The sequence below is a fragment of the Oreochromis niloticus genome, linkage group LG19 (genome assembly GCF_001858045.2).
Source record: "Oreochromis niloticus isolate F11D_XX linkage group LG19, O_niloticus_UMD_NMBU, whole genome shotgun sequence".
Taxonomy (NCBI): domain Eukaryota; kingdom Metazoa; phylum Chordata; class Actinopteri; order Cichliformes; family Cichlidae; genus Oreochromis; species Oreochromis niloticus.
This window is the reverse complement of record NC_031983.2, coordinates 25,891,681-25,901,123: the sequence shown is the minus strand read 5'-3', so window position 1 is coordinate 25,901,123 and position 9,443 is coordinate 25,891,681. Positions and strand designations below refer to the sequence as shown.

General features: G+C 39.3%; 1 long non-coding RNA gene across 1 annotated transcript; it reads left to right on the top strand.

Moving 5' to 3' along the window:
• The first annotated feature begins 3,378 nt into the window (after positions 1-3,378).
• Positions 3,379-9,138, top strand: LOC109195768 (uncharacterized). Its single transcript, XR_002057286.2, has 5 exons — positions 3,379-3,614; positions 6,569-6,831; positions 6,925-7,090; positions 7,550-7,672; positions 7,977-9,138. It is a non-coding gene; the product is annotated as an uncharacterized LOC109195768 (long non-coding RNA).
• Positions 9,139-9,443: the final 305 nt, after the last annotated feature.

Sequence of the window (9,443 nt, the reverse complement as noted above, 5' to 3'; positions counted from 1 at the left end):
ATACTGATGAGCTGTAGCACAGTTCCATGACAGACTGCTGGGGCTCCATTTAGAGTTTGTTCCTAACTTAGCACTGACAGATCAAAAAGGCTACACCAAGCATACGGTGTATTCAGAACTGTGTGCAACATAATTATTGCACCACGGTGGTTAAAAACAGCATTTTATTCCACTGGAAATTAAAAGAACAAAGCATTTAACTGATACTATACCAAAGAGAGATAAACACGCTGCCGCTTCTTGTGAAATACATCGCTTCTCCAACATCACTGTTTAAAAAAAAGGCACGTGCTTAATGATAAAATAATGCGATATGTCAGTTTAAGACGTCAGTGACTGCCCCATTACCTTCACCAATCTCTTGGATAGGATGGCCCAGTAGGTTTATGAATGATGGTGAATCAAAAAGAACAACCCCTCAGGGAAAGAGATGTAGTTCTGAGTTTGTGTTCCAACACAAGCCATCACCATCCAGGGCCTGTCAGAGCTCCAGCGCCATCTGAATATGTATGCCTGGCACTGATCCTCCCCGAGGGGCTAACCGGCCTGGACGAGAGGGACCCGTACTGGAGGTCATCTATGTGTCATCTAAGTGTGTGTGTGCATTTGTGTGTGTGAGAGAGAAAGATGGCCCTATAAGTCGTGTTAGCTGTTAATATTGATTAGGTAATGTGAGAAAGAGGTGATGTGGGCTGCATTCTGAAACACACATACACCCTCCTGTAAACCCACAGATATTTTCTGGCAGAAAATGGCCACATTAATTTGCCTGTTTCTTCACCTCACCAATAGTCTAAATGTCTATTTTTAACCTTAAATTAGCCTTATTGAGGAATGATGTCACATGGAAACGAACACAAATGTATGCGTGGGAGCACAGAACAAGCCTAAGGACAGTCATGTATCACAAAAAAGGACAATATTGCACACCTTAGCCTATTGCTCAACGTTACGAGGAGCAAATACACAAATAGACACGGCTGCCAAATGTGACTCTATTTATTTGGTGCTGGAGGGGAAAAAAAGGAGTTGGAGACCTGCCTTGTGGCCATGGATGATTTTAGGTCAAGGATGTATACAGAGAACTCAAATTTAAGATTATGTCAGCATATTTTATTGCAAGCCTCTTACTGCACTGACCTGTCAGTCTCCCTGAGGCAGCAGAGTCCACAAACATAAACTATTTCCTAAGTATCCTTAACATTTTTTTCACCTCGATCCCCCCTCTCCTTTCCCCCTGGGCGAAAACCAGCTTCGATGGATCAAAATGGTTTCCGTGAATTATAACAAAAAAATACTACAAAATTCTGCTATCTCGGTGTGTGTCTGTGTGTCTCTGTTGTCCAGTTATTCTGTACCCTGCCTCCTGGTGTCCTAGTCTCTGCCTCATTGCCTCCACACCTGCTATTGATTTATGGCTGCACATTGTTTCCTACAACCACAATGGATAGTTAAACTACACCCCTGTCTGTGTGTGCCCCAGTGTGTGTTTTATCATGGCCTTTTTATATGATCTGTGCTGTAGTCCCAATGCAGTTATTGATTTATGTTGCAGCAGAATATGTAGATTGGGACAGACAGGAAAATGTAATGAGAGAAAGCTCCGACAGAAGAAAGAGATAAATAGGAAGATTAATACAAGCAGAGGGATTTAATCATAACAGTGTCCTCCGCGGTGCACGAAGTAACCAGCTCCAAAGTGCCAGGTCACAACCACTTCTAGCGACAATGTATAACATTTTAATATGAACAGCTGTTGGTGTAATGTTGATTTATCATGTTCATAAGAGCTGCTACAATACAGGATTATAAATGAAACTTGCATGAGTACTTTTGTGCCTTCTTATTTCTTGTGTTTCCTTCTTTAGGCATTTTTGTTGAGACTTAACATTGTTTTTTTCCTCCTGAGACAGCTTTATATCCATATACAAATCAACTTAACATGAAGTGAGTATGAGATTTCATACAGCTGATCAGTGTTTCTCAGGCAAGTTGAAGACTCACTTTTAATCAAATAAATGATCACTACTGATAATGCTATAAAGATATTGCTACAAGCAACATCTTAATACCATGGGTGCCAATTTATGTTTCTACCAGTGTGTATTCTAGTTATTTTACTCACCGCTGGTATTAGCCTTATACTTAATAATGAAATTGTCTCTTCATGCATCTTGGTGCTTGATGAATTCATTTCCAACTGCATCCACATCCCAGTTTCATGAAGCATTTTGTGACAGGTTATTCACACACCACATGATTCAGTTTGGGGAAATGCAGGATGTTACAGGCATGTTCCACTGGTCTGTTTAGCTCTGTCAGCACAGTTCTCACACGACTGAATGTCCACCACATACTGAAAGGTAGCTAGGCAAATTTCACAAACACATATCACAATGCAGTATAAGTCTGGCTTCATCCAGATCATTTCCTTAGCTGCATGATATTTTGCCAGTCGGGAAATCTTCAATGTCTTGTGCATATCAAAGGGACTACATCTGTAGTTCTGAATAAGCTGTATCTATGATACTGTCAGTATATTGCTTCTGGTGCTTGAGGTTGGAAATTTTCTTGCGTTTTGTCTGGACTGAGGCTTGTATTAGTGATTAGTATTGGGTGTAGTGGACTGACAAAATAACCAATCACAGATGCATAGTTCCTTTAACCGATCCAATCTAGTACCAGGTGTGAGCTCTTCAACTCTATCAACTCAATGTAAATTTAAATTGGATGTGTCCTGTCACATGTGGGCTCTTAGCATTATCTGTGGGTGGCACAGGGATATCCAAGGAACCGTGTATTTATCAGTCAACTCTGTAATAACCCCTAGAACATTTTAGTGACTAGCAGGTAAACAGTAGGTAATTAGCAGTGGAATCTGAGACAGAATAAATAGTAGATGTTGTCCTGTCATTTGTGATATTAAGTGTAGCAAAAAATTTGAATGAATCCTAGAATTAATGTGCAGCATGTTTAACAGAAAACTGCTAAAACAGCTACTGTAGCACTAAGCTTACCATAAAATTTACACGTCCTGTTTTTTGCCTTTGGGCTAACCCAGGCTGCATGTCATGTCCTGTTTCCTGCTTTTATTTTTTGCTAACACTTTTTCATGGAAGAAATTTTGACAGCAAGACAAAAACTGATTTGAGTCACCAAATTCATCATAACAAAATGAATCAGGGGGATTTAGCTGCCGGGTTTTTCAGCTTCCTGATACTGCATGCTGGCTCACTGTCCTACAATTTGCAGTTGCATATGTTTTTGCTACTACAAGTCAAAATGTCTGCTATGAAAAATGAGCATTGCAGTTTTGCTCCAGCTTAAATAAGGTATAAGGTTGATTAATATGTGCTTCAAAATAAATTATACTACACAGCAAAAATGCCAGTGTTGATTTTTCAGTGTTAGTAGAATTCAACAGAGTTCCGAGTTAGTTCAACACTTAATCGAGTTAAAATAACACATCGGGAGTTGATTCCTGAAAAGTGTTGGTGTCGATTTTAGTTGTTACTGCATTTTAACACTGTGGGTGTTAAATTAGACCACACCTTCATTTCCTGTGGAGCTTCGCATTTCAGAATCTTCGGTCGCCATTTTTTCTTGCTGCTGCGGTAAGTTTTATTCGGTTAAATATTAAGTTTTAGATTGATGTTAGAACAAGTAACATGATAACTAGTAAAAAAAATAGTATTTATATCAAAATACATCATCTTTAAGTGTCATATTTGAATTTTAACTGTTTTTTGTTTAGCTGGGCTACTGCTAGCTAGAACTCTGCAAAGTACCAGTTATAGGGCTGGGCGATATGGCCTAAAATCAATATCACGATAAATTGAGCAGTTAACCTCGATAACGATAAATGGACGATAACCACCCCAAGTGCCAAAAAAACAAACGTTGAAACAAACGAATCACATGGTTGTGCTGCAGGTGGTGGAAGAGGTTGGTTGTGTTACCTTGACTTGACGCAACAGTCTTTTTGCAGAGTTTACATTTAACAATTTTTTGATCAATATCATCCTTGTTGAATCCAAAATGTTGCCAAACGATTGATGATGCATTTTTTTTGTTAACAAGCGTCTCCTCTTCCTCCTCCACCAGCTCTACCTCCGTCGCTGCTGCTTCAACATTTAAATCATCCTCCATTTGTTCACCCGTGTCTCGTCTTGTTACAGGTAGCAGTGTTGCCAACTCCTCAGTAAGGAAAATCGCTATTGGCTGTCCTAAAAGTCGCCAGAAGTCGCTAAATGACATCATCGCCTAATTTGCATAATTGGTCATGCTAATATAATTGTAACCTACGTTGTTGGAGAGAGAAATAACATTGTGTTAGAGACATAAAGTGAGTAAAAAACGTCCTAAATGCATTTAGAATTTATTTAGAACTACAAATTAAATTTATTTTAGCAATTATTGTTTTTTTTAAAGTCAGAATTCCAACCCTGCTCCTTTATCCGGGCTTGGACCGGCAAAAAAGACCCGAAATAGGCACTCTGGTGGAGTTACTTTGTGTGTGTGTTTATAAGTAGTTTTAAACCTCGTGATCCACAAAACAGCATAACAGTAAAAGAAGAACTGACTGCGTTACAGTCAGTGCGGGAGCGGCGGCTTCGCTCATGCGCGATTCATTTGCAGTTCGGACGCATAGGTGTGAACATCGTCTGCCCTGATAGCAGCTGGGGGAGGACTATCCTCCGCCTGTGAGCGCTTTGGTACGGGCGAGGTGCGGCAGCACCCGCTGCTTGTTGAGAGTAAAAGCGATACCCACTTTCACGTCAAAAAGTCGTCATAAATAAATCTCCAATAACACCAGAAAAAGTCGCCAGATTTGTCGCTAGTCGCTTTTTAGAAAAAAAAAGTCGCTAAGGGGGTCTGAAAACTCGGTAAATATAGCGACAAAGTCGCTAAGTTGGCAACACTGACAGGTAGTAGAGTCATGTGACTCCACCCCGTCAAGTCTGTAACGTAGCACAGCGTCTTAAAGGGACATGAACATCGCCAACCTGCACATGCCTTTTCTTTTTTTTTTAAATACCGAATTTACCGACATGGGCAAAATGACGTCGATGAGAGTCATAAATTTCGGTAACGATAAATTTTTGATATATCGCCCAGCCCTAACCAGTTACTTTCCTAATATTCATTTAGCATAATCTGGCTATTGGCAGACTGTAATGAATATTACTTAATATATGTCACAGTTTTTATTAAATGCCTTTTATTTATTTTTTAATTAAACTGCCAAAGCCTTAGGGTCAGTGGTCTCAAACTCCAGGCCCAGAGGCCACTTGCGGCCCACGTCACCCCTTCTTGCGGCCTGTATATTGAGGTGAAGAAGTATAATGCAATTTGGCCCTTGAAGTGACTTTTTTTTTGGTCATTAACCAAAAATGATTTAATATGAAGGCAATAAGGGCAGAGTGTTACAGGCCCTCATGGGCAGTGTAGTCCGTGCTGTAGGGAGAACGTTGTGTGTTTGAGCGCGAGAGAGGGAGAAAGTAGGAGCTGTTACCGAGGAGAAATGGAAGAAGAAAGCATGTAAATATAATAATAACCACTGCCGCCAAAAGGAGTGCCTGGTTGTAAGAAAGCTGTTAAGACTCGACTGTACACTGTGTTCGCTGACAGTAAAGCTACAAGCCCGACAACCCGACGTATTAGCCAGAGGTCTCTTTACCACGGTTCAGAGCCGCGGACCTGGCTGAGGTAACAAGAGAGTACAAGCATGTGGAGGGATTGGCTTTGTTAGTTCAGTGAGAGTCAAAAACTAATGTGTACACTTATTTCTGCATTTTTATTTTGTTAAATATGAACAAAATTACAGCAGAAGTGCTGCAAAGTGTCTGACCAGAAAGAGAGGACCATTGTGTTCATTTGGTAGTTCAATTAAAGGCATCGGTTAGTTAAGAGTAAGAGGGGGGAAAATGCGTTCATATTTGCAGTTTTGTCTTGTTATACAATATTTGAAATTTAAAAACAAACAAACCAAACGCTACATTGTCAGGAATATTTGTGGGTGTTTTCTTTGTGGTTTCTGTTTTTTTTACTTCTTGAACACTGAAGTGGCCCTCCAATGAGATGACAGCTCATTTAAGTTTGAGACCCTGCCTTAGGTGAACTAGGATGCTTAAGGGTAACCTGAGAGTATTTTTACACTATAATGGCCCCTACATCTTGTAAATTATGGGAATTTCATTATAGTGCGCATTTCTGTAGCCAGTAGGGTATTTTTCTTTTTTTTAGATTAAAATTTTTTCATGGTAAATTAAGCATTTTCTAGTCTAAAAATGAATAACAGGGTTATATTAGGGTTTGTTAGAGAGTGGGGAGGGTTTTTATGGCTTAAAATATATAATAAAATAGAAATATGGTTTCTACTGACCCCTGCGATAATTGAGAGAATACTGTATTGCAGTCATGTTACACAGCTTGTACTACTTAAAGATGGACCAAGGATGTTTTTTCTTAACAAAATGAATTTTAGCTCAGTCTAAAGGGACTAGACATGCTAGATATTTTGCAAAGAAATGGTGTTATATGCTTGACCTTATTCTACTCTTGGAAGGTGGTGATATGCTGGTTCCTGACAAGAGATGAAGAAATCAAAGTCAGCTTTTCAAGACAGCCCCAAGACTCCTCGCAACCTGTGTTCAAATGTGAGGCTGTTGTCAGGTGATGAATGCAAGGAAGAGGCACTCAACTGACATGAAACATGTCAAAGACAACATGAAGGTGACATTTCAACATAGGCAAAAAGTGGTTCAAGAACCTGCCACAGCTTCTACTGTCCTGGACCTTTTCCCAAGATTTCTGTATACACCTGGCTTGGTAAGGCATAAAATGATTTAGTGACAGGTTTGTGGTTCCTTTGTTTGTTTTCTTGTTAATGTGTTGTTTCTGTTGTTACACGTTGTGTTTAAGATTGACCAAGACTTCACAATGCTGTTTGTTGGGGAGGAAGTGTCTGCTAAGTTCCTTGCAAAGTGGCCAACCAAGCCAAGGATCATCAAAGATTGCAAAAATCTGTTTTAGAGTACAGAATTGGATGAGCTGCTCATTTCTGCACAGCGTTACTCTGACGAGGGTGGTAAGTGTAAGTTGGAAATGGTAGATTTTGCATGCCTTTACAGCATTTGCTTAATTCCCACAACACAATATATCACTAGACCATACCGGTAAACCTTTACTACAAATTGGAATACAGCTGTCCATTTTCTAAATCACATTGGGTTTCTGTTCATTTGTGTATGGTATGAAAACAAGCTTACAAACATGTTAAACCTGAAATGACATTTAATGTAGTTTGAGCACAAAAAAAGTTACGTAATCTTACCATTGTTATGACTCGATATGTACTTCACGTGGTGGCCAGAAGATTTTAAGTCTCTAGAAAGAAATTTATATACCAAGGCACTGGAAAACTGCCTTATTTGAAAAATTATCGGGTGTCTAAAATGTCATCATGGTATTACATAACGTGGAAAAAATGACTGCTGTGGTCCTTTAAATGACAGTAATTGTGATGATCTTAATTCCTATTCTGTAGTTTGGGACTGCGAGGTGGCTGCCAGCTTTTGCTGCTTCACTTGTACCTCCAACATCTAAGGGAGGGAAGTCTTCAAAGATTAGCACATCAGATGCTGCTCACCACCTAATGAAATTCATCAAGGTATGATTTTTAGAACTGTATATTTCTCTTTTGATGAGAACAGATGCAAATTATCAAGGGCTGATATTTTAAGATGGCAAGGTGATCCAACGTGCAGCAGATGTATCTGTCGCAGACAGGCTTGGTGTTGCAGGACTGACATGTTATTGTTTCTATTAAAACTAAATGTACACATTGAAACAAAAATAATTGTGCGCGCGGAGTGAAACATTTTAATATTGCCATAATTTCAGGCAGCTATGCCTCAACATCAGATTACCAATTTTGTTTAATGTGAATCACTTGGTTTCTTTCTCTCCCTCAGGTGGGAGGTAGCACAGCGGCTTTTCTTAAGGCTGGCCTCTCAGCCATTCGTCCTGTGTGTTGGAGAAAGAAAGAACATCATCCAGAGTTTCTACATTATCCTAGATCAAAAGGTTATTCCCTGTGTGACACAGATGGGAGTTGCAGGTTTTGACAAGGCAAAACTTTTCAAGGCACATTTTTTATTTGCCGTGTCCTTTGACAAGCCATTGGACAACTTCTACACATTCATCCAGACCACCGTGTATGGCATTGATGTTGGCAGTGTGAAGGAGAGTCCTCGGGTCAGGGAAACAAGAGGAAGTCTTCATTGTACAGTTTAAAGATATCCACTATTCAGCACTTTGACTGGAAATGTTCATCTCTTACATTTGCAAGATACACCACACAAGTTGCTCAGTGTTATTTAGACATTTGAAGTTCCAGCATGGTTTGTACCCAGGAAGGTTTTTACGTTTGACCTGTGGAGAGCCTGGATGTTCATTTATCTTTCGCACGTACTCTGATTACAAGCGGCACTTACTCCGAGCACATGGAGACTGTCTTCACTCTGAGGTCATCAATAATTTTGAGCCTGTACCTAACGATGGAACCTCTGTTTCACAGCCTGTAAATGTGGCTCATCCCATGACAATTACTACACAGGTTCCAGTTGAAAAAAGGCAAATACTGAACATGTGCAGCTCTGTTATTGCTCAGGTACAATCATCAGGAGTTCCTGAAAGTACTGTGCAGTGTTTAGTTGTTTCATTGGAGGAACTGGTTAATGACATCCATGCACATGCAAAACAATCTGTTGTTGACTGTTTGTCAACTGATACCATGATACAGATATCAAGTTGGGATGTATGTTTGTTCTGGTGTTGAAAATGAGATGCCTTTGTTCAGTAAGATTGTCAATATAATTGTTAGATTGCAATGCTTATCTTCTAACTTGTAAGGCTTCAACAGTATATTTCAATGATCACTTAAATGCATTTGTTATTGAGGATGGATTAGATGTCTTTGCACTGATCTCTGTAGATGATCTGGTGTACTATAGACCTTATGATAGGCAATTTTCAAATGGCACTGATGACAAAATGTACATTGTCCCATACTGTAATTTTGTATAACTTGTTTATTTGTGGTGTATCAGAATACAAAGTATTTTGGAACGTTAATGTCTTGTATTTCTTTGTAATGGGTAGATGTTAGGGGTTAATTGTAGCAGTAGAGATATCAGAGATTAATGGGAGTTTATTGTAATCTGGTGGTATTAATGATTTGACTGACACTAGTGTTAGTGTTAGAAAATTAACACTATTCAGTGTTGAATTTTTAAACACCAGGGCTAGTGTAAAGTACTACCAACACTATTCGGTGTTAATTTTTTAACACTTAACACCAGTGTAGAATATTTTTGACACTGGTCAGTGTAACTCAGTGTTAATCTTTAACTCTGTGCAGTGTTAAAATAACACTAGCT